Consider the following 27,218-nt stretch of genomic DNA (forward strand, 5'->3'; position numbering starts at 1 on the left):
GTTAATTTGCGCTAAATACTTGTTATACATTCGTTTTTTTTTTAATTGATCGTGTATAACTCTAAGTAGATAAAGTATAACTTTGTTGAAACTTATGATGAGGCCTTGTAACTGTAGTGCCTCTTTGTATAACTTTATCTTTCAATTTGTACAACTGCAACGGCCGTTTGGTACAACTCTTAACCATATGTGTACAACTCTAACTCAAATATGTATAACTCTTATAGCATATTTGTAATACTTCACACATGTGTATAACTCTTGCCCTTCTATGTATAACTGTAATTCATTGGTTCTGTAACTCTGGGACCTCTTTGTATCACTTTTAGAGTTATACCTATAACTTTTTTGATACAAAAGCATGGTGTTTAATTTTATTATTTTTCATTCAGGCCACTGTACTAAAGGATGTAATTGAGAATGTTGAACAACATTCTAACAACGAGGGTGAAAACGTAGTTGTTGTCGAGGGTGCGGAGGTCACCCCGGGGGATCCTTCAACGGAATGGAGTGGAAATCAAATCCCTCTGACTTTCATGAGCACGGCAAATGTGAATGAGGCATTTGCCGGGGTTGATGAGAGAACGATTAGTGCGGCCAAAGAAGGTGTGGTAGTTGAAATCGCTGGTGCTAGGGTTGAGCCGGTTGCACCACCCTCACCCCCTATTTATGTGCCGCGATGTGACGTGATCCACCATCCTTTATTACTGCATTCAACTATCCCCCTTCCGTGTATGGACATTGTACCTGAGAACCTAGGTTGTTCTCAGGATTGCGGGGCACCCGAACCTGACCAAAGACGTATGCTCACGATTCTTTGCGATTTAACAAGGAACGTTTCAGGACGGTGTTCAGGGTGAGGAAGGATGTAATGGATTATGTCTTTGATCAATTCCACGACCATAATAAAGAGTAAGTAAAAGATAAGTTTTACCTATATTTCAATACGATAGTGAAACAGGTCATGAATCTTTTCACTTGCTGCGTGTCTCATTTTGCTAATCCTTTGTAGGGAACAATTGGTCACATATGCCACCCCAAATTACATAACGCGTATTGATCTCCAGACGTTGATGCCCGGGTCTCAGATTATGGCCAATGTCATCGACTGCTGATCTGTACTACTCAATCAGCTTACGCACGCGAACACCGCAGCTGTTGCAAGTTCGCGCTGTTTCTTTGGCCTAGGTCACGCTGTAAGTGTGCTCGAACTCCGCAAGTTATTTTGTGACAAAATGTACGTAACTTGTGATATAAGCTGCCAACCCCCGTCTATCATTTTTATAGGACCTAGCAATTGCAATTTGGCAAGGCAGGAAAAAAAACTTGGCTGTTGATCATTCTGAAGACTTTTGTGCCTCGTGGGACATGTGGCAAGAGTCGAGTTCTAGTCCATTCCAACTGGACTCTGATATGGTGAGCTCAGATATCAATATAGAGACATTTCCATACTGGAGTTATACATTATTTGCCTAGAGTTATACAGTATATGCTTAGAGTTGTACAATATATACTTTGGAGTTATACATTAGATGCCTTGAGTTATACCTAGAGTTATACCTGGAGTTATACACTATACTGTATATGCTTACAGTTATACATTTATGGCTAGAGTTATACATTCTATGGCTAGAGTTATACATTATATAACTTTAGTTTTCAGAATGGCTAGAGTTATACATTCCATGGCTAGAGTTATACATTATTTGCCTAGAGTTATAGAGTATATGCTTAGAGTTTTGATGAGTGACTAACTTCACTCCATAACTCTAGACATAGAATGTATAACTCACTGCACATAATGTGCAACTGTAAGCATATGCCTAGAGTTATACAGTATATGCTTACAGTTGTACATTATGTGCAGTGAGTTATACATTCTATGGTTAGAGTTATACATTCTATGCCTAGAGTGATGGAGTGAAGTTAGCCACTCATCAAAACCGAGCATATACTGTACAACTCTAGGCATATAATGTATAACTCTAGAAATAGAATGTACAACTCTAGACATATAATGTATAACTCTAACCATAGAATGTATAACTCCAATTATGCACAATATGTATGCCTCTAAGCTTCTAATTATGTTTTATAACTCTTAGACTTTTGGTGCATCTTTGTAGGTTTTCATCCCGGTAAGCACTGACGATCAAGATCACTACTCTTGCATTTGCATAAATTTCCTCTCTGAGCAGATCGAGTACCTTGATAATCGTTCTTACGAGGACGATCTTCTGAAATTACCATATGGAGGGCTTGCGCGTATTACTGTAAGTCTTATAAAACTGGTAACTAGATTAATTTTCAGCTCCATTGTTTTGTTAATTGGTCTTCCCCTTTTAAACGCCTTGCCTAACTTCTGCCAGGCTGATGCGATGGGAAAGTATATGGCCTACAAAGGGCTCGACAAAGGGAAGAAAGTTGAAGGGTTTCCTTTTGTAAACATTAAATTCAACTGGCAGGGAGAAGGGTATACTGTCAATGACTGTGGTCTTTACGTCATGGTTCATATGTTGCTGTACCGTGAAGAGCCATTTGAGTGTACCACAGGGACAAAGGACAGCAATGACCTCATGCGAGCGGAAGTTGCTGCCACCCTTGTCCTCAGTGACATTAACGTGGATAGGGAAGCTGTGTTATCTAGGGTAACAGCTTTTAAGGAGGTTAAAGAACGTGAAATGGAGGAGCTGCGTGAGGCATAGAGGTTAGTCGGCAACACAAGGGGAAGGAAGAGAGGTGCCGGAGTTGCCGGAGAGAACAGTTCTGCTAAATGCCCTTGGTCCAAAGTCAGTTCAACCTATCGGACTCCATCTTCCCAAGTAGCCCTGGTGATACGGTCGTTTCTGTACCAAAAATAAATACCTAAATATAACTAACAGAAGCTAGCGATAAGTAGGGTCGATCTCCACAGGGAGGCGGTAACTATTCACTTGTCTACTTCGGTCTGTCTAATGTCACAATTGAGGGTTTTGATTGTGCTAACTAAACTAGATAGGCTAAGGCAAGAGCGATAAAGATGAGAGAAATTAACAGTAAGAGAAGGGAACTAGGATGTCGGGTCATCAATGAACGTCAGTCAATCGCAGTTAAAGTCATAGATTAGTCGATGTGTCGGTCTAAGGGGCAACGAATATCTCCTTTCGGTCTCAATTCGCCCTAAAATGCTATTAGCTTAACTTTCGCCCTCACTAAAGCATCCTAATGTTCACTGCGGGTCTCACCCCTTCCAACCTTTCGGTCTAGGTCAAGGCTTACCAAAATTAAAAGACTAATTGCTTCGAATCAACTAGCAGGATACAGTTATAGCAGCGATTAACAACATAGACCTAACTACAACGACAGATCTAATAACCTAATTAGCAATTAACATCGGTCTATTGAATCACCTAATCCTAGCAGAGGAATTTAGCTAGACATAGAATAAAGAAGAACAAGAATAAAGGAAGTAAGAACAATAAACATTAAATAAATTAAGGAGAAAAGGGAGAAGAAGAGTTACAGTAATAAATCCGGAAAGAGAGGAAACAAAGAACAGTAGAAAATTATCGTCTGATATTGTATGGTAAAATCCGAGAGGAGAATCCCCCTAAACATGACGTCCTAACTTCCTATTTATAAGAAAATAGGATTTATTTGACCTAATGACGGAATAAAACTAAAAAGACCAAGCCCATAAGAGAATCCACTCGATCGAGTGATTTAAAACCACTCGATCGAGTAAACTAAAGCTTAAACCACTCGATCGAGTAAACTAAAGCTTAAACCACTCGATCGAGTAGAAAATATACTCGATCGAGTAAATCCTAAAATGCAACTACTCGATCGAGTAGAAAAAGGACTCGATCGAACATAATTGTACTCGATCGAGTACTTTCCAGCAACAATTTCCTACTTTGCGCACTGAACTTCAAACGGCTGCCATTTCTTCGTTACTTGGGTAAACAGGGCGATTCCAGTGGCTTTGGAAAGCTAAGAGGACAAGCTTTCATCTCCATTTGGAATCACCTGAATATCTATTTTAGAACTCGTGATATGGATCTTCAAAGTAGGCACTAGTAATTTGAAGTTCTTCCTTTGCTCGCCTAGCTATCTTTCTTCTTTGCGCATCTCAAAATAGCTACATTCCCGCTCCAAATTCACTCTTCCTCCAAATGCATGCTAACGGACGGTAAAAGGCTTGATTTCACTACTTTCTGGTTCATTCCTGCAAATAAGACAAAACAAACCAAAGTAGCATATTCGGGGCATTTCGTAGCATAAACTACGATAAAAGCATGGAAATACGTGCATGAAAAGGCCTAAAAAGACTATATAAAATGCACGTATCAAATCTCCCCAAACCAAACCTTTACTCGTCCTCGATTAAACTAAATGCAAACTAATGGAACGGAAAAGATAACCCAGAGCTAGCTACAAATGCCCACTTAAACCAATTTAATGCAAGCAAACTAACACTTATAGCAAAACAGTCAAATGCAAACGAGTTGTAAGATGTTTATAATAAAGTTGAACCGTCGACCTTGCAAGACCTTTAATAATGGACTCTCACGGGTCACTCTTCTCTCATGAAGCAAAGGGTGAATATATATATGTAAGAGAGAAAGAAAAATAGTCGCTCACCTAAACTACGACCCACATAGACATGCATGCAACTAATATGATAGACAATTCTAGCTACCGTACACACATTCCAACCAAACAAGGTCCTGTCACAGCCGAGGGCTTACAAAAATATGGTAAAGTGAGGCAATGGGTAAGAAAAGGCAAACCATTTATGGGAATGTGGAGGTATAGGTGATCAAGCTAGTACCTAAACAAAACCATATGACAACATCCATCCTTACTCAATTATGAAATTAAGCACAATGCCCTTCATTTGGCATGAATCTCACCAAACCGAACTGGAAATACTCCTCAAATGATAATGATAAAGCATAGGAGCGAAACCGTCTCATCAAACAACATCTTTTTTTTCTCTTTCTTTCATTTTTTCTCGGCTTTTTTTTTTTCTTTTTTTCTTTTCGAATTCCTTTTTTATTTTTCTTTCATTTCTTTTTCAACTTTTTTTCATCACATCCTCCTTTCTTCTTCTCTACCAACTCCAAATAACGCAATACAAACCAAACTTGGCACAATAAATTATATACCGCAGAGATAATCTAAACTAGCTTGACAAGGCAGGCTAAATTTGGATGTAGCTAAGGGTCAACAGGCAAATTTGGCTAATGTGGAGTTTATGGGTAAAAATGAAATAAAGGGGAAATTGTAAGCACCTCCCTGCATGTGACACCAACCACTAACCCGAATGTATACAGGCAAAAAGCAATTGAATTTCGTATACGTGCAAATTGATGAACATGCTATGCAAGGAGTAACTACTCACAATCCTACATGAAACTGGTCATAAATGACACCAGTTTATACGGCTCTAAATCTTAGAAATTGTAAGTAGGTTGCAAAAATTTCAGGTCAAGTCTATTCGTTCAGCTAAATTTTAACATTAACTCGTAGATATGCAATAAGACATAGCTAAAAGATAACAGTCTATGCAAGGCTTAAGCAAAAAGACAATTTACAGTGCAATTTCATCATCGAAATCGACCGTTCCGACTCAACCTACATGCTAAAATAAACGTGAAATTTTTTGAATTTTTTTCTAATTTTTCAATTTTTATGAGATTTCATTCAATTTTTATGAGATTTTTTTGAATTTTATGGAAATAACAATGCAATGCATACAGAAATTAAACGTGATAACAGAAATGCAATAAAAACAACATGCAGACACAGATATGGAAGCATAACCTTCCCAAACCAAACCGTACAATGCCCCCATTGTACCAAAACATGGAAAGGAAACGCAAACTAAAAGAGAAAGAGAGTAAATACGGGAAACTCACAAGATTGCGCGAATAAGGGACCTCCTCAAACCAGCCAACAACGTGGGAGGTCACTAAATAGCCCAAATATCGTCACAGGAAGCGAATCCAAGTCAAAGGGCATCCAAAACAGCTCGATCGAGAAGAAAGGCAGTCGATCGAGTTGTTCTCTCCTTGCAGGTACTCGATCGAGAGGAATAAGTGCTCGATCGAGTGAATACAGCAGCAAAAGTTCTCGATCGAGTACAAAAAGTACTCGATCGAGCCATCCTCAATATGTTCCTGCAAAGACGCAATAAAAACAGCCGCAAAACTAACAAAACAAGCATAACTGGAATAATCTATGGTACGAAGACCATTTATTACAACTGAAAAGAAATAAAATGAAAAACAATTAAAAACAAATCTCCGGATTGCCTTCCGGGTAGCGCTAGTTTCAGACAGGTCCCAGCTCGACCTTCTTTTCTTCGAGTCTCTCTAATTAATTACAATCAAAACAGCTCAAAGCGCGCAGCATGAGATCATACATCTGCGCATGTGCTACACAAAAATGTAAGTAGCACCACAGTGGAATAAAAATATAGGAAATAAAAATGTTCAACTGTTTAAGTCTAACAAATTTCCTATGAGAGCTCCTACATTTACCCGCAAAATAGAGGAGCCCAGGAGCAATTGACAATAAGGTGGGTCCCGTTTCAGATTAACGAAATTGAAATGATAAGGACGGTGAAAAATCGTTAAATTGTACGACCTACTAGGAAGGGGCAAAGCATTAGAATTCAAAGCATAAGTCAAATGAGGTAATGCAATATTTAAACAAACAATAATAAAATTATCGTTTACTACCTCGGGTTGGTCGCTCTCAATGACGGAATCATTGACAAAGGAAGATATTACCTCTTCCGTGCTAGGAACAATTCCGACTCAGCTGCCTCCTCGTCACCCTCCTCAGTGGATTTCAGCCCGTAAATCGCAGCCTCAAGTGCATCCAACTCGGCTTTGAATAGGGGAGATTCACCATATCCATTATTATCGTCAAAATCGTCATCCAAAACAAACCCACATGACGAATCAATGCTCTCACTGGCCAATTCAGTCGATTGAGTAGAATTGTTACTCGATCGACCACTTCCTTCCTGATTTTCACTCGATCGAGTGCTTTGATCTGCTCGATCGAACGGTTTTTCTGGAAATTCACTCGATCGACTAATATAAGTCACTCGATCGAGTGATTCTTCCTGTACAGCGCTGAAATCCTCGTGTAAGGCATTGAAATATGATAGAAACTCGTAATCTGAGTCATAAAGATCATCCTCCGCATTGGGCAACACGGTTTCTTCATGGGAAAAACCGCTCTCAGTAAAGTACACCTCTTCTGGTTGCCTATTATCCGACTCAGCAGCTAGCTGAGCTATTTCAGACTCGAGCTTATCAAATCGCGAACAAGTGTCTCTATCGCCTTCTTGCACTTGGAATGCAATTGCCTTCATTAAAGATTTCAGCTCCGCAATCTCTTCTTTCTGTTTATCAGGAGGATCTTGTTGCGGTGGCCATTGATAGGGTGGATGTGGCGGCACAACTATAGGGGAATGGCTAACACGTCCCCAAAGCTTGAACTCGTAGACCGCGTCATTTTCTGCCATACAAAAGACTGCATTGTGCTCAGCAGCACCACATCTCCCGCAGTAAATCACCTGCTGTGCCATATAATGGGACATAGGTGATGGGTCAAAGGTACTCAAGCCTTCCCTTTGACGATCTTTCACCTAGAACTGTCTAGGTAGAACCTGTAAGGCCTATCAAAACAGCACTCAAGGAAAAAGATTAGAACGGCCTCAAGGGAAAAATCCCTTGAGGCTAAAAACAGACAGAATTAAACAAATAAATAAATAGTTGCCTCCCCGGCAACGGCGCCAAAATTTGATACGGTCGTTTCTGTACCAAAAATAAATACCTAAATATAACTAACAGAAGCTAGCGATAAGTAGGGTCGATCTCAACAGGGAGGCGGTCACTATTCACTTGTCTACTTCGGTCTGTCTAATGTCACAATTGGGGGTTTTGATTGTGCTAACTAAACTAGATAGGCTAAGGCAAGAGCGATAAAGATGAGACAAAATTAACAGTAAGAGAAGGGAACTAGGATGTCAGGTCATCAATGAACGTCAGTCAATCGCAGTTAAAGTCATAGATTAGTCGATGTGTCGGTCTAAGGGGCAACGAATATCTCCTTTCGGTCTCAATTCGCCCTAAAATGCTATTAGCTTAACTTTTGCCCTCACTAAAGCATCCTAATGTTCACTGCGGGTCTCACCCCTTCCAACCTTTCGGTCTAGGTCAAGGCTTACCAAAATTAAAAGACTAATTGCTTCGAATCAACTAGCAGGATACAGTTATAGCAGCGATTAACAACATAGACCTAACTACAACGACAGATCTAATAACCTAATTAGCAATTAACATCGGTCTATTGAATCACCTAATCCTAGCAGAGGAATTTAGCTAGACATAGAATAAAGAAGAACAAGAATAAAGGAAGTAAGAAGAATAAACATTAAATAAAGTAAGGAGAAAAGGGAGAAGAAGAGTTACAGTAATAAATCCGGAAAGAGAGGAAACAAAGAACAGTAGAAAATTATCGTCTGATATTGTATGGTAAAATCCGAGAGGAGAATCCCCCTAAACATGACGTCCTAACTTCCTATTTATAAGAAAATAGGATTTATTTGACCTAATGACGGAATAAAACTAAAAAGACCAAGCCCATAAGAGAATCCACTCGATCGAGTGATTTAAAACCACTCGATCGAGTAAACTAAAGCTTAAACCACTCGATCGAGTAGAAAATATACTCGATCGAGTAAATCCTAAAATGCAACTACTCGATCGAGTAGAAAAAGGACTCGATCGAACATAATTGTACTCGATCGAGTACTTTCCAGCAACAATTTCCTGCTTTGCGCACTGAACTTCAAACGGCTGCCATTTCTTCGTTACTTGGGTAAACAGGGCGATTCCGGTGGCGTTGGAAAGCTAAGAGGACAAGCTTTCATCTCCAATTGGAATCACCTGAATATCAGTTTTAGAACTCGAGATATGGTTCTTCAAAGTAGGCACTAGTAATTTGAAGTTCTTCCTTTGCTCGCCTAGCTATCTTTCTTCTTTGCGCATCTCAAAATAGCTACATTCCCGCTCCAAATTCACTCTTCCTCCAAACGCATGCTAAACGGACGGTAAAAGGCTTGATTTCACTACTTTATGGTTCATTCCTGCAAATAAGACAAAACAAACCAAAGTAGCATATTCGGGGCATTTCGTAGCATAAACTACGATAAAAGCATGGAAATACGTGCATGAAAAGGCCTAAAAAGACTATATAAAATGCACGTATCACCTGGGCCGGACGCCGTCTAGTCGGGCCCTCTTAGCAGTCAATAGCCGCTCCCGGGGTAAGGGCGATGGCCTTGGTTGGACCACATATTGCGGGGAACCAGACGCCGACCTTACAGTGGTCGCCAAGATGCTGAAGTTAAACAAGGCATTAATTAGGGATATCCCGGTGTATCACAAACAAGTGGCTGATTACGTTTTCCTTGATGACTACAAGTTTCCAAATGGGTAAACTGTCTAAAATCAACAGAACCACTTGAGTACTGTTTTATGCTTTGTATAACTTCAAGATTGAAATGTATAACTTTACCAACTAAAGTTATACATATCGTTAATGGAGTTACACATTCCTAATCTACAGTTATATGTTTCATCACTGAAGTTATGCAGTCATTTTAACAGCAGTAACCTTCCCATTTAGTAGACGTTATAGCCTTGACTAACACCTGCTGTCTGAACCACAGTGAACTACTTGTGAACTATTCCTGACACGCAACAGTTAATAGGTTGCAAATGTTGTCCATGCTCCCTGAGACGCCAATGGATGATTCAGTGATTGAGTGTTGGTCCTTGTTGCTTAATCGTTTGGAGGCAGAGGAGTGCGCGTTTTTTCGTTCGTCTTTCTTCGGTATCCATCATATGGTATGGTTGTAATCAATCCTTTAATATGCTATAAGAGTTTCACATACCCTCTTTAGAGTTATACTTTGAGGGTATGATATTTAAAACTTTCACAGTGGAAAATAAGACTAAAGTTATACATACCCTCTATGGAGTTACACATTTTGTTTTGAGAAATTATTAACAGCCAGTATGAACTTAGGCATACTTCAATATGCTATAAGAGTTACTGTGCAACTCCATTACACAACCCCTATAACTCCTCTGGTATTCTCACACATATACTTCTACTTGAACAGGAAATAATCTTGAACTCTGTACGAAACCCTGGCCAACAAACACAGAACACCGAAAGGTTGTACAATGTGTGGGACGTCTTCAGAATCGACAGTGGCAAAGATTTCAGCTTGAAGGCTGATTTAATCTTTGTACCCATTAAGATTGAAGCCCATTATGCATGTGTGTGTATCAACTTTAATTCACGGACGATTGATCTTCTTGACAATAAGTACTACTCAAGTTCGGGCCAGTCGGAGATATGCAAAGCGTGTCACGTAATTGTAAGTGGAATTAAATTGTAATTGCGTTCAACTCAAAAGTGTTGTCACCGCTTTACAATTTCACTTTTTGACGTTTCTTGTTTGTGCCAGGCGAGCCTCATGAGCGACTATCTGGAGTCTAGGGACGAGGTCAAGAAACTCCTTAACAACTTTGACAACGTTTTTGGAATAGATTGTTATTATATCATCTTGGTCTGTCATAATTAAAATCCAAGTTTTACAGATAAGAATTAGAGTTATACACTCTGTGAAGTAAAGTTATACAAATTTTGTACAGGAGTTATACAACACATGACTGCAGTTATGAAAAAAGGCAAAATTTATTAGACAGCTATGAGTTATACAAAAAATAACAAGAGTTATACAAATTGTGTACAAGAGTTATACAACACATGACTGCAGTTATGAAAAAGGCAAAATTTATTAGACAGTTATGAGTTATACAAAAAATAACAAGAGTTATACAAATTGTGTACAAGAGTCATACAACACATGACTTTAGACAAATATATCAACAATTATAGAAACAAGGGCAAAAGATTCACATAATTAGAAGTGTTATACAGATAACTATAAGAGTTATACACTCTGTGAAGTACAGTTATCCATATATGGGTAAGAGTTTTACTTAAACCCACTGAAGTTATAATTCGTTCTTTATCAAACTTTTAAATATTGGATTTTTTGCCATGAACAAAAGTCATCCAAATTGTGTAAAAGAGTTATACAACATTAGCTTGAAATTTCACACTCATATTACTGAAGTTATACAATCTGGAAGGTGCAAACCCCATTCAAAATAGACAAAAGCTAGCTACTGAATACCCCTTCCGTCTCACCAGATTTTTTACCTTTTAAAGAAAAACGATTGTAAATAATTTGTTGAGACGGAGGTATTTTTCTACTGCCTACTACTACAGCATGTTAAGTTTCTCTATTCTTCTTTGTCGTCTTCTTCTTCTTCTTCTTCTTCTTCTTCTTCTTCTTCAGATGCTGGTGAAGACGGTGGATGCTCAGAAAATGGGTTAGGGCAGTTTCCTTTATCGTGGTGTGCCATTTGTTTACAGTTATTACACATGCGCTTTGGCTTACAAGCCAAGGCAATGGCTTTAGCCTTAGCTGACACAATTCTTTTACCGCTGCCTTTGTTTTTGGATTGTTTTGGTGGAAGTATTGTTACCTCGTCATCAAGGGCAACCAAGGATTTGCTCGAATTCCTGCTGCTTAGTTAAATCTTTCTTGTACGGTAAAAGTTTCTCCTTGAACTCTCTAATTAAGGAGCTTAAGTTCACAACTTCAGTCACACTCATGCCACAAAGTAAACCAATGGTCGCATGAACTTCTGACCACCACTACAACAAATAAGGTCAAAGGCGACCATATAAGGCGACTGAGAATAGTCACCATTAAGAATATAGCGACTAAGGCCCGTCGCCCGCACTTCGTAGCTAGGTTTAGTCGCTTTTGGCGACAGGGCTTCGTCGCCAAATTTGGCGACGGAATTTTTTAAAGCGGGCGACAGAAACTCGTCGCCAAAATTGGCGACTGTTTTTGGTCGCCATTTTAGCGACTGTCATTAGTCGCCTTATTCCAAGCCACGTCACCTACAAAACCTCAAGATTGGCGACGGTTTTTGGTCGCCAATTTAGCGACTGGTTTTGGTCGCCATTTTGGCGACTGTTTTTGGTCGCCAATGCCCCTAAAATTAAATTATGGTCAGAAGGTTAGCGACGGATTGCCGTCGCCAATTGCCCAGTATCCGTCGCCAATTTTACATTTTTTTAGCCTAAAAATCGTTTTTGACCTAGCCAAATACGTAAAGACCTGCAAATAAACCAACACTACCAGCAGAGAACACATGGGAAGCCAACACAACCAAATTTGATAAAGAAAATCATGTTCCATACACACAACTACGAGTTTTGGTCATCTAACATTATCCGGGAATAACATGTTCTCTAAAAAACTACATAACAGGGAAACTTGCTCCCGCTCCGCTACCACCTCCATAATTAGGATCTTTAGGATCCTTTGGTTGCGGGCGCCACCCACTGTTGCAATTGGCGAAAAAGGAGTTCATCCGGTTCATTTCCTCCTTCATCCTCCGAATTTCTTCATCTCTTTCGGCATCCCGCCTCTCCCTCTCGGCATCCTGCCTCTCCTTGGCGGCTAATTGAGCTTGGAGCACACTTACGATACTTGGGGTATAAGGTTGTTGTTGGGAGGAAATTGACCCTCTTCTTCTTGGAGTAGGGTAGAAAATCTCCTTTGCCGACCCGGCTCCATACACATCTCCTCTTTGGAACCCCTCAACAAGATCAAACCATAGCTCATTGTCATCAATTTCCGGGTTGTTCTTTCTACGGACAAGGAATTGTTCCTAAAAAATTGATAAAACGTTAATGGTTAGAGGTTACTTGTCTAAAAATTGATAAAACATATACTTTAACACATTAAGAAATTTTTTTTTGACACTTACATTATTACATATAACTGTTGGTCTTTTGCCTTCGTGAAGATCAACTTGCCCTTGCTTGTCTTCTTTGCGTGATTGTCAACAAAGAGATCAACAATCGTGGGTATCTTGCCCTTATTCTTCTTGGTCTTCCGGGAAAAAAAAAACAAGGAAATTGTTACTCAAACATGATAATTAATGAGACTAAATTAGAAGACTATTAAATTAAAAGCTAAGACAAATAACTTACATTTGACAACACACGATCATGAAAAGATTGAAACCCTCCATAATGAGTAGGCTCAACTTCCGCGTCCTTTTCTCCTCCTTTCCTGTTGATTTTGTTCCGGGCCGATGCTTCCTTGAACTCAGGACTGTTCCGGTACTTGGTAAATTCCTCATATGACGCACCTATAATCAATAAAATATCAATTATTAATTAATATAGTTTCAAAATATGTAATGAATTTTAACTAATTACGGGTATTAAAAGAAACTAAATACCTTTCATGAAAGATGGCGCCTTCTTCCTCTTAGACACCTTATACATGTTGTCCCTTAGCCTCTTCTTGCCAATGTCATTATACCTTTGCCAAACTAGGCGCTCAAGGTCGGTTGGCCAATAGAACACACGCTACAAAAAGTAAACACATGGATGAGAAACAAATTAATAATAAGGTAATTAGAATAAATAAATTATATTTAATAATATATATTTTATAAATAGATACCCGGAAGTTGTTGAACCACTTCTCCTTATCTTCATCAGTAGCGTTACTCCAACAAGTAATGCCGTGTATCATGTTCTCTTGGGTGCTAGTAGTCACACCACGAACAACTGTTTGACTTCTAAACCTGAAATCAAACATATTAAAAACATAATTATATAGGAAAAAAAAATAATGTATAATTAACATATGTCTAAAAAAAGTCATTTATTACTAAATAAAAAAATTACAAACTAGAATGAATAAAAAATTACCAAAGACCATTCGGATCAAGGATCATCCTGCCGTCAGTATGTCGGGGTATAGCAACCTCCTCCTCACTCACCTCCGTAGTAGAACGGTCAACGTCCTCCTCCTGCTCTCGGGAGCTACTACCTCCCTCACTATAGCCTCCCCGCTGCCTACCTCCTCCATGAGCCATGTGTACTACAATTGAATAAAAAGTGTTAGCAAATATTACAGGATAATTATTATAAGATACAAAAAAATAAAACTTAATAAACAGATATAAAAGAAAAAATAAAACGCTAATTATTGTTTCCAAATTTTGATATGTATACTTTCAATACCTTCTCTTACTCATCATCATCATCATCATCATCATCTTCTTCTTCTTCTTCTTCTTCTTCTTCCTCTTCCTCCTCCTCTTCTTCTTCTTCCCCCTCTTTTATCCCATCCCTCTCCTTATCATTCTCTTCTTCTTCCTCTTCTAACTCCTCCTCCGCTTCTATCTCATTTGCATAAATAATTTCATCATGATTAACTGGGGACAAAACTGTTTCTGATACAACCTCTTCTTGGAAAAAAGATGTATCAACTTCTGATCGTGCCTTTGTTTTAAAAACGGCCCACCATTGCTTTTGTTGTCTATCATTACTTGTGCTCGGGAGAGATGCAAAATAAACTTGATGAGCTTGTCGTGCAAGTATAAATGGGTCATATTTAGAGTAGGTTCGAGTATGATTCACTTCCACGAGTTTGTAACGATCATGGACTCTCGTTCCAGCTACGGAATTATCCCTCCATTGAATCTTGAATAAGACGGTTTTATAACTCCGATCCCGGCCATTGTAGCACAACTCAAAGATATCCTCTAATATGCCACAATATTCATTTCCATCAAGAGAAGAAATAGTAACGCCGTAGTTGCATTTAGCCTTATTTTTGCCATAGTCAAATGTTTGAAACTTAAACCCATTAACTGAATATCGATTCCACGTCACAACCTTTCGAGAAGGACCCAAAGCCAAGCTTCTTATCACATCATCTTGAATATTTAGCTTACATACATGCTTCCGAAACCACGCTGGAAATTGATCCTCATGCTTATGCCAAACATCCTCTCTGTTCACATTTGGGTGTTCTTTAATGAAATCTATCACAAATTGAGCTTCATATGGCTCCAAAACCTCACAATTAGATAGCACATAAAGGTGGGCACGGTTATACTCCTTGTCATCCAGAAATCTTGTTCCCCCAGCTGATGAACACCCTATTTCATCCTGCATTTGGAAACACTTGGGTATACTTGCGTCTAGTTCATCCGCTTCATCAATATTCAAGTTTTTTTGCTTTGGTCTCAATATGTTTTCAAAGTAAAGAGAGCAAAAATTGGCAATCTCTTCCGTTAGGTAGGCATTGCATATAGAACCTTCCACACGAGCTTTATTACCAATTTTTTTCTTCACATGATTAAGAAACCTTTCGAAAGGATACATCCACCTATATTGGACGGGTCCACCAACTTTAGCTTCATATGGCAAATGGATAGGTAGATGCTCCATCGAATTGAAAAAAGAAGGCGGAAATATCATCTCAAGTTTACCCAAAATTTCTGGTATTTGGTCTTCTAAACGACTCATGTCCTCAACTGATATCGTGGAGGAACATAAATCTCTGACTTATTTCTATAACTGCATTCCAAACTGTAGTCGGGAGGAAATTTTTAAAAGCCACGGGTAATAAGCGCTCCATGAAAACATGACAATCATGACTCTTCAACCCTTTCAATTTCAGTTCCTTCAAATCAACACAACGGCTCAAATCAGATGCATATCCATCTGGAAACTTCAAGTTTCCTATCCAATCGCACAATACCTTTCTTTGAGCTTTATCAAGAGTAAATATGGCTTTTGGTTTAGCCCCATCCTTACGAATATGAAGTTTAGGACGATCACAAAATTTCTTCAATTCTATTCTTGAATTAATATCATCACGTGTCTTTCCTTTTACATCCATAATCATATGAATAAGTAACTCAAAGAAGTTCTTCTCTATGTGCATCACATCCAAATTGTGTCTCGATCAACATTGTTTTCCAAAGAGGGAAGCTCCCAAAAATACTTCTTTTAAACCAACCATTTTTTTCTTTTTCAACTCTTTAAAGTCTTCTTCATCCCATCGACGATTGATGGCAAATCACGTCTGACCTCCCATATCTCATCCCCTTAGAGTCGAACCGGAGCATTGTCACGCACCTCCTTACCTTTTAAGAAAGATTTCTTGTTCTCTCTATGAATATGTCCATCCGGTAAGAAACATCTATGACAATCAAACCAACTAATTTTTTTGGAATTAGGAAGATAAAATGCTTTACTCCTATCCATGCAATAAGGACATGCCTTTCGCCCAACGGTTGCCATCCTGATAGCATACCATATGCGGGAAAATCATTTATAGTCCATAACAATGAAGCTCTTAGTTGGAAATTTTGCTTCTTCGACACATCAAATGTTTCTACACCAACTTCCCACAAATACTTCAGTTCTTCCACCAACGGTTGTAAATAAACATCCAGATGGTTTTTTGGGTTATCAGGACCGGGAATAAGTAAAGAGAGGAAAATAAATTATCTTTTCAGACAAAGCCAAGGAGGTAAGTTGTACGGCGTGGTCATTACGGGCCAACACGAGTACTTTCTACCAAACTGACCAAAAGGGTCAAACTCATCCGTACACAAGCCAAGTCTCACATTGCGAGGTTCCTCGGCAAAATCGGGATATAACCTATCAAAACGCTTCCACTCCTCCCCGTCACTCGGATGACACATCTTTCCTGGTGTACGAGGATTTTCTTTGTGTCATCTCATTTGGTTGGCAAGATTTTTCGTGGCATACATTCTTTGAAGTCTAGGAGCTAATGGAAAATAAATTAATGTGTTTACTGATATTGGTTTCTTTCTCTTTCCACTCCTTTTATTACCCTTCTTCCCCTTCAAAACAATATTTCCTTCACTTGTCTCATATCTATCCCTTTGACATTTCTTACATTTGTCAAGCAAAGCATCATCTTTCCAAAAAAAGCATACATCCTTTAGGACATGCATTAATCTTTTCATGTGGAAGCTGAAGACCTTTGACCACTTTCTTGGTATTATAGAAATTTCGGGTCATAACATTATTATCGGGTATAACATCCTCAACCAACGTAGCAATACTATCAACGGCTTTAAATGGCATATTATACTCACATTTTAAAGAAACTATCCTGGATGCAACTTGTAACAATGTCATTCTACTCCCCTCATATAAGGTTTTTCGGAAGTACTTAGCATGTCCAAAAAGGCTTTTGCTCTTGGGTTTGGTTGTTCTTCATCAATCATTGGTACACGGTCGTCATTAATGAAATCATTAGACTGAAAGGCATCAAGTACCATTTCTCTATATGGGTTCTCATTTTGTTGGATTTGAGGCTCTTCGGGATAATATTTTTCTCCATGGGAGATCCAATTGTAGTAGTTTGGAAAAAAACCATTTGTAACAAGATGCTCTTCTACTTCAATGTCAAATAAATATTTTAAGTTTTTACATTTAGTACAAGGACACCTAAGTTTATGTTGTTCCAAATCATATGAATCTTGACATCTAGCAAATTCAATAAATCCATGAACTCCCTTTACAAATCTAGCGATAGGACGTTTCTTCTTATCTACTCTTTCTTCCTACATCCATTACGTTCGAGATCTCTTCATTTTAATCTATCAAAGAATATATAGCAAACTAACCATTTTAAATAATAATATTTAATTTCAACAAAAAAACAATGGTTATCTCATCCTCCATTTTATGCTAATTTCAAGATTTCAATTGGGTCCTTATCACTCCAACCTAAACCCATCAATGTACGTTTCAAGTCACTAGCAAACACACATTTGTGATTTATTAATGAGAAAAAAAATCGCGACAATTCCCTTAGTTCTCCAAATACACAATGTGGAATAGATACATATTCCACATATGTATTCAGAGAACATTGGAGAAAATTGCAACCAAATTCTTTTCTCATTAATAAAATCACAACTATGTGTTTACTACCTAAGTGACTTGAAACGTACAAAGACAGTCCCAAAATGGGGACTATTCAAGAATTGCTCCTAATGAGTAATTCTTGAACGGGTACTAGGTCATTATATATTAAACAAGTTGTCAAAATTATAAGGCAAATTTATACAATCCCCTAATCAAATGACATTACTAATTTAACAAATTTATACATCATGCTCATTCTAACTTAATTTCGTCAATCATAAGGCAAATTTATACAATCCTAACATTATACTACCTTCATAAAACTATACTACCTTCAACAATACTACTTCAATATTACTAAAACTAAGTTACTACCTTCAATAATCTCCCCTACTACTAAGAGAATAAAATTCTCAAGTAGTTTTCCCGCCTAACTTACACTACTCTTTGATGGGCCAATCTAAGTTGGGCCGTCGACTTTTAATAAATCAAATTTGTTTTTGCGTCAAGTCTAACGTATGATTTGAATCAATTGAAAACCTATACATGGAAACAAATGTATGCTTTGACTTTTCGAATAAATGCAATCCTATACATGGAAACAATCTCTCAAATTATGCAATCTTTACAATATTATCCCGAAAATATGCAATCACAATCAATTACCCCCTAATATATTATGCAATTTTACAACATATCAATTGCACTCTCGAATTATGAAATCTTTATTTTAGTAATATGGAGTATGGAGTATTTTTTAAATAATGTATAACAATTTTTATGTATTTTCTTATAGGAAATAAAAAGTGAAAATGTTAGTTTTAATAATTTGTAAATTGTCTTTTTAGACGCGTAGTATATTATTTTTACCAGTTTTCTTAATAAGGCTAATAGATTTTTTAACTAGATTTTACATATAACTTAATTTCATAAATTAGGTCCCCTTATCGATTTAACATTATAGTGTTATTATTAATAGTAAACTTTCTTTTCTATCTACTTACTATTATTATATTTAGTATACTATAACATTAAATTAAAAGTAGCTTTAATTTATGCAAATAATTTTATTAAAAGTTCCTCTTTATAAATTTCATCTTAAAAATATCGTGCTATAGCACGGGAACTACACTAGTACTAATATTATCAAGATAACCTTCAATTACATCCCCTAATCAAATGACATTACTAATTTAACAAAAACTCCAATTTCTAACCCTAACTCAAATTAATTAACAAAAATGCTAATTAAATTACAACTACATACATTAATAAGCATCACTAATGTATAAATTACAACTAGATACTAAATAAGCATCACAACTTAAACAAAATATGAAGGATTGAAGTAATTAAATCAATTTGAGTCGAAAACAAACCTTTATTAAAAAGAAAAACAATGAAGGAAGGAAGGGTCGGTAGTGATGTGGTGTGCGGATGGTGGCGGCGAGTGGTGGCGTCCGGTGGTCGTGGTAGTTGATGGTGGCGTCGGGTCGTCGGGTTCTTGTAGCTTTTTTTTTTTTGGTTGTTAAGATGAATGAATGGGGGTGACGGGTGAAGAAATGAGCATAAAAAAAATATCAGGGGATTGGCGACGGTTTCTGGTCGCCAAATTGGCGACGGGTAATGGTCGCTAACTTTGGCGACTGTTTTCGGTCGCCAAAATGAATAATATGTCGTCGCCCGTGGATTTCCTACAGATTTACGGATAAAAAGCTACAGTCGCCAAATTGGCGACTGTTTTCCGTCGGCCGATTTTTTTTTCTGTCGCCAAATTGGCGACTGTAGCTTCTCCATCGCCTTTGTCTTGTTTTCTTGTAGTGCACAACTTCACCATCTCAACTTCTTTTCCATCAGCACTACTATTTGAATCCGTTTGTTCACCATCACATTCTGATAATCTGAATTGCAATGCATCTTTTCTCCATCTTGTAGAAACGTAATCATCTGGAATTGTCTTCTTGCCGTTAGCCGACAAAATCCATACTATATGTCGGCACAGAATTCCCATCCTTTCAAACATCATACAGCTGCACCGTGTAGCCAGTGTCCCTGTAATAAAATTAAATTATGAAGTTACTGTCATCTAAATAACGTCTCCATCCATATAGTAGTCTTATACATATAATAATAATAAGAGTTAAACATTATCAAGGTAGAGTTATACATATGGCAACAAGAGTTATACATTCTGCAAGTAGAGATATACATATAATAACAAGAGTTATACATTCTGATAGCTAAAGTTATTCAAAATGTAATCAGAGTTATACTACAAATAACTGCAGTTCAGTGAACAATTGAATAACTTATAAAGTTATTCTGAAAGTAGAGTTATACATATGGCAAAAAGAGTTATACATTCTACAAGTAGAGTTATACATATAATAACAAGAGTTATACATTCAGAAAAATTAAGTTATTCAAAATGTAGTCATATTTATACAGCAGTTAACTGCAGTTCAGTGAACAATTGTATAACTTCTATGTTCAGACAATGTAACTTTGGCACTATATCTAGCAACTTCAGTCAACTACCACATAGATAAAGATTATGTTAAAATGTTGTTACCTGGGTTGTACTCTACGTTGAAACTTTTCTCTCTGATTGAATCCTTAAGGACAGTCACTTCAACTCCATCGACTTCAGCATAGCCCCCGGTCTTATATGTATCGATTGAGCAAATGACCTCTAGTTGGAATTCCTTGAAAACCTCACGGGTATAAACATTTGACGCATATTCCTCTATGGGTAAATGCGTCCCCCTTGCTGGTGTTGAGTGTCGGTTTTCATGGTCAAGTCTCTTCTGCGTATCTCGTTGATGGTCCATAGCGCTTTCAAAACGCATCCAAAACTCCACTAACGTACTTGACTTCTGCTCAAACTTCTTAAAAAAACTATTAATGCTCTCTGATCTCTGGGTTTTCCTCATTACACCACCCATGTTCAAGTCCCTGCAATGCGCCATCACCCATTGGCTCCTTTTTATCGTACGCTTCTGTAAACCACTCTTCGTTCACAAGACCATGCGCTTCCATTATTTCTGCCCACCTAGAGTCAAAGTCGTCTGCTTCTAGGTTGTCGTCCCATATAATGTTGTTCAATTTCTGAAGGAACTCCTTATAATCCTCTCTTGTCACCCCGAACTTCGATGGCACCTTGTTCATTATATGCCACATGCAAAATTGGTGGCATGCAGTATTGAAGGCAAGGGATACGGCCTTAATAATGCCCGCATCCTGATCTGTGATAATGTACTTGAGTTCCTTTCCACCCATAGCATTCAAAAACCTGTTGAAAACCCACTGGAAGGATTCATGGGCAATCAATGCCCCACAGAATGTTACTGATCGCTTATGGTGATCTATGCCAGTGAATGGCGTGAAAATCATATCGTACTTGTTTGTTGAGTATGTTGGGTCGTACGACACTGCATCTCCAAAAACGGAGTAGTTCCTTCTAGCGGTTACATCACCCATTGCCCTTCAAGGCTATTATCCTTGTCAACTTCATAATCAATATAAAACCCTTGCCTATTTTGTGCCATATTCTTGAACCGGTCTATGAACAATTGACCGTCCCGTTTATGGATGAAGCATTTCACATCTCGGTGGAAGTTCTTAAAATCAGTTAAGGATGCACCAATGTTCTCGAACCCGTTTACGAGTTCCTTACACATGTTGTACGTCCTAGTTGCTCCTATCCTCAACTGCAGTGGACAACAAATCCTGATCAGTGCTGAGTAATAATCAAGGATTCCTCAACTATAACTCTTACACCTTTTCATATAACTTCATGAAACATATGCATAACTCCATTGATTGATTGTGCAACTTCTTATTATTTAAAACTCTTACATATGCGAATATGTATAACTCTAACAACTTTCTATATAACTCTAAGGCTGTTATAAATTATTCTAGAATTTTAAAAAATATTTAGAAGTTTCACAATCAATTACTCGAGGTTTACATAACTCTAAGATCTCGGTGTATAACTGTAGAAGTTTGCCATTCAATTAGTGGAGGTTTGATTAATAGTAAACTAACCCTTGAGTTGTACATTATCAAGTACTTGTGAAAATCTTCTATGTTCCGCGACATCTTTTGAAACTGACGATCCTCACTAGATACAAGCTCGTGATTATGCCCCATGTGGAATCGGTCAATTACTAATACTCCATTCTTCATAAATAGTCTGACATGTGCTTTACACCCTACCCTCTTGACTGTATATTTCCTCTGTTTCGCAGTTCTTAATCCCCATTGCATTTCTTCTTCTCTAATCCCGATCTCATTTTTTTTAATTACTGCCTCTCCTTTTGGGACATATGTGAATCCCTCTCTGTTGCAAACCAGCAACTTTGACTTGATTTCACCGTCGCGCCATTTTTTCGTCGAGTACTTCCGAACATCAAATCCGGACGCCAATTCATAAATTTTATAGAATGTCACTGCCTCGTCGATTTTAAAAAATTGTTGCCCTACACAAGGTTTAAACTCCGCTGCCAAATGCTTACAATACTCAGTTTCCGCTTCCTTACGACCATCTGAGTAGAATCAAACATCCATGAAATGATTAAGAAATATATAACTCCAAGCTACTTAGCATTTACTCTGTAACTCCAAGCATAGAATGTATAACTCTAGACGTAGATTGTATAACTCTAGGCATATACTGTATAACTCTAGACACAGACTGTATAACTCTAGGCATATAATGTATAACTCTGTGTCTAGAGTTATACATTTGTTTATATATTACTTTAGTTTTCAGAATGTATAACTCTAGGCATACAATGTATAACTCTAGGCACAAACTGTATAACTCTAGGCATATAATGTATAACTCTTAACATATAATGTATAACTCTAGTCACAGTCTATATAACTCTAGTCATACAATGTATAACTCTAGGCACAAACTGTATAACTCTAGGCATATAATGTATAACTCTTAGCATATAATGTATAACTCTAGACACAGTCTGTATATGCTAAGAGTTATACATTATATGCCTAGAGTTATACATTGTAGACTGTATTACTTTAGTTTTCAGAATGTATAACTCTAGTCATACAATGTATAACTCTAGGCATATAATGTATAACTCTTAGCATATAATGTATAACTCTAGACACAGTTTGTATAACTCTAATCATACAATGTATAACTCTAGGCACAGAATGTATAATTTTAGGCATATAATGTATAATTCTTAGCATATAATGTATAACTCTAGATACAAACTGTATAACTCTAGGCATATAATGTATAACTCTGTCTAGAGTTATACATTATATGCTTATATATTTTCATTATATGCTAAGAGTTATACTGTATAACTCTAGGCCTATAATGTATAACTCCAGTCATGCAATGTATAACTCTTAGCATATAATGAAAACTCTACAACATATAATGTACAACTCTATACACGGACTGTATAACTCTAATCATATAATGTACAACTCTAAGTAGAGAATGTATAACCCTCCACATCCTATAACTTCACTTAATGAATGTATAACTTAAGCTATAACATGAATAACTATATCAAAATTGGTTGTTTAGTAACATTTTTTATGCAAAATTTAGGGTTAGAATTACTCTGTTACTGAAGTCAGAGGAAATTGTCAAAGAGTTTTACAAAAAACCAGTGGAGTTATAACACGATGAATATAAGAACTGCATGAGTACACAAACTGTATTATTGAAGTTATACATATACGGGTCAGAGTTTTACTTAAACCCACTGAAGTTATAATTCGTTCTTTATCAAGCTTTTAAATTTCCATCATTTTTTGCCATGAACAACAAGCTACCAAAATGAAAGAACAAATCTGATGAACACCATGAAAGTACAACACCATTAAGAATAATGAACACAAATGAAATAACAACAAGCTACAATAATGAACATCAATCCAAAATTACATATAGCACTTTATTCTTGAACATCAAGCTACAACAATAACCAAGACACAAATAAGAAAGCAAATAACTCACCATCGACGGCAACTTCAATCTGCATATGATCCATTTCACAAACACTGATTGTCATTTTGAGCGTCTTTCTCTGATGAACAATGACAATTTATTTATCTTCAACAAAGCGAATGAAATTTAACGGCAACATGAAGTAGTTTTACAGTTGGAATGAAATTTCTCTTATTTTTTTGATGATTTATATTGGATTTTACAGGATTTAGGATCGTTTGTATGGTGATTTTTATGGGTTTTGCTTGTTGAGAGGTTTTAAATGGTGAATGAAGAGGGAAAGCATGCAAAATGAATTATTTGTGTTTGTTTAATCCTTTTGTCCGCGGGATTGTACTGGAAGAAGTACACATACAGTGACATGTGGACCCTCTCTCATACAACAAGCATTTCCTTTTTTTTTGCTCTAAAAAAGGCTCCTTCTCTCCTTATCTCATCCATTCAATCCCTTCATCCAAGGGTTCTTATAAAGACTTAGGACCTTATATGATATAATGGCCTTATAAGAACCCTTCTTTCTCTCTCTCTCTCTCTCTCTCTCTCTCTCTCTCTATATATATATATATATATATATATATATATATATATATATATATATGATGTTTTTTTTTCTAATTATATTATTTGTCCCACATTGAAAAACAATGTAGTGTGGTGAATATATATACTACATATAAATATTTGAATTATTCCACAACAAATGATTATCAAAGTGGAGTTTCCTAAAAACTAGTTTTCTTGTCGTGCGTTGCACGGATATTAAAATAATGTGTGATAAATTTCACAATAAGATGGAATATAGAAATATAGTACATAGTTCATGTCTAAGATTTTATGTATGCCGCATGACCAACAAATAATTCTCGTTAACATAATGTTGACATAAGAATAAAAAGAGTGTTTGATTAATAAATTACTTTTTTTTAGGAAAATAAAACCAGTATGAAGTTTATATATATGATACTTGGACTTATAGTTTTTAAAATTTGTTCATTAATAACTGTTTGTTTTGCAATTGTCAAGGAAAACAATAATATCTACTCTGCATAATCAACTCAATAATGCAACAAATCTCCTTTCGAATAACAACCATAATTTAATCATTGCTGGATCAAATTGTAATTATGTAAAAACATTTAGAGGTAGTTAGAATGTTATATCTCCCGATCAAACTATAGAAGTACATTTGAATGTGAACCAAATTCCGACGCAATACAACATGGCTAGGGCTGCTTATGACTCCCTCCCCCTTCTATAGTAATAATCTCGGCCCCCATCTTCTCATTTGAAACAAAATCTTTCACGTAGACCCATATTTTTCTTCCATATTCACACACATGATCTAAAACAATCTCATCCCTTGAAAAATCGATCCTTGTCTCCGAAACTAAACCCCTACTTCTAGAAAAATCCACCATCCAATAGAAACTAACCCTTACTCTCAACAATGTTGTTTTTTTAGGAAAATAAAACCAATATGAAGTTTATATATATATATATATATATATATATATATATATATATATATATATATATATATATATATATATATATATATATATATTTTGGGATCGAGAGTTTTTAGAATTTGTTCATTAATATCTGTTTGTTTTTCAATTGGTCAAGGAAAACAATAATATCTACTTTGCATAATCAACTCAATGATGCAACAAATCTCCTTCTTTAGAATAACAACCATAATTTAATCATAGTTGGGTAAAATGACAGTTACGTAAAAACATTTACAGGTAGTTAAATGTTGTATCTCCCGGTCAAACTATAGACATACCTTTGAATGTGAACCAAATTCCAACGCAATACTACATGGTTGGGGCTGCTTATGACACCCCCTATAACAATAGTGTTGCCCCCCATCTTCTCATTTGAAACAAAATCTTTCACGCACACCCCTATTTTTCTTCCATATTCACACACATGATCTAAAACAATCTTATCCCTTGAAAGATCGATCCTTGTCTTCGAAACTTCTCTCAAATTTATCCAACCAAGTGAAAAACTAAACCCCTACTTCTAGAAAAATCCACAATCCAATGGAAACTAACTCTTGCTCTCGACAATGTTGTTAGAATTAAGATTTTACTTTAATTTGGATTGATGGGGTCAAGATTAAGTTTATAAGTATGATCTTTTGTGGTTTCTTGTTATTTTCATGTTACCTATATGTTTTAATGCAAGCGATATTTTGCTGATAAATACCCTTATTTATTATCACTATCCTCGTTAAACTCATCACCCTCCACAGATGCACCCTCCCTCCACGGCTCCACCCCACTAATTTACCCGCAAAATAAAACATTAGCCACTGTGATTAGTTCTTACTACTTGAAACAACCTCCAATCCACTACCACTATCACTACCTTTCTGCCACGTTTTACATCTAAGGGCTTGCTTAGAATGAGAGTAATTATTAAGGGAGTAATAGAGCTAAAATGAACTAAAAAATGGAGGGAAGGGATGGGGGTTGGAGATAGAAATGAAGAAATATAGTATAATAATCTCACTATTGAGGGAGTAATTGTTCCCTACCTCTCCCCCTCAAGTAATGCATTACCGTCATATAGAGGTAATAATTCCTCTCTCACTTCTTTTTTCCACCATTCATAACCACCACAAAGCACCAATCTCCTTCTATTTCTTCCTATTTTAGCTCTTATTACTCTCTTAATAATTACTCTCATTCCAAGCAAGTCTTAAGAAGTCATAAATCACATTCACCTCCATGAAACACCAATCTTTACTCCATATGATATGGATCCTCGTCTCCCTTATTGAAGACAATTTATTTCTCCTTCAACAAAGAAAAGTTTAAGAAGCAATCTTCCCTCTTATCTCTCTCCCTTTCCCTTCATAGTCTTTTTCTCGTCTCCTCCTCTACCTCCATTCCAGATACTCAAACAAAGTGTTTGGGTACTATGTTTGTAAACTGAATAAGTTTGAATATTATATATATACACAAACTTTGCTATTTATTTCATTTTGCATAAATAAATCTTACTACCTCCATCTCATTTTTATTGTCTTTTTTTATTCAAATTTTATTATCTCATAATTATTATCCCCTTTCTAGATCTAGTAAGGAAAAATTTTAGTTAACCAACTCATCGCAATCAACCTCATTCCCACTCGAAACAACCTTTAGCCCACTACTTAATCCCTTCGGTTCACACATAAAACGGTCTAAAATGCAAAGTTTTCATCTCTCTCTTGAAAAGTCCATCTAACTAACAGAAAACTAACCGCTACTTTATGAACTTCATCATTTTTTCATCCCGTAAAGATTAAGTTGAACATGACAAAAAAAATGCAGAAACT

At 36.8% G+C, this 27,218-nt stretch overlaps 1 long non-coding RNA gene across 1 annotated transcript; it reads right to left on the reverse strand.

The window, feature by feature from the left end:
- Positions 1 to 13,224: 13,224 nt before the first annotated feature.
- On the reverse strand, positions 13,225 to 13,697 carry LOC141629573 (uncharacterized). The gene is made up of 3 exons (XR_012537315.1): positions 13,640 to 13,697; positions 13,413 to 13,542; positions 13,225 to 13,319 (listed from the first exon to the last, which is right to left on the reverse strand). It is a non-coding gene; the product is annotated as an uncharacterized LOC141629573 (long non-coding RNA).
- Positions 13,698 to 27,218: the final 13,521 nt, after the last annotated feature.

This window comes from Silene latifolia, chromosome 2 (genome assembly GCF_048544455.1).
Source record: "Silene latifolia isolate original U9 population chromosome 2, ASM4854445v1, whole genome shotgun sequence".
NCBI classification, from domain to species: domain Eukaryota; kingdom Viridiplantae; phylum Streptophyta; class Magnoliopsida; order Caryophyllales; family Caryophyllaceae; genus Silene; species Silene latifolia.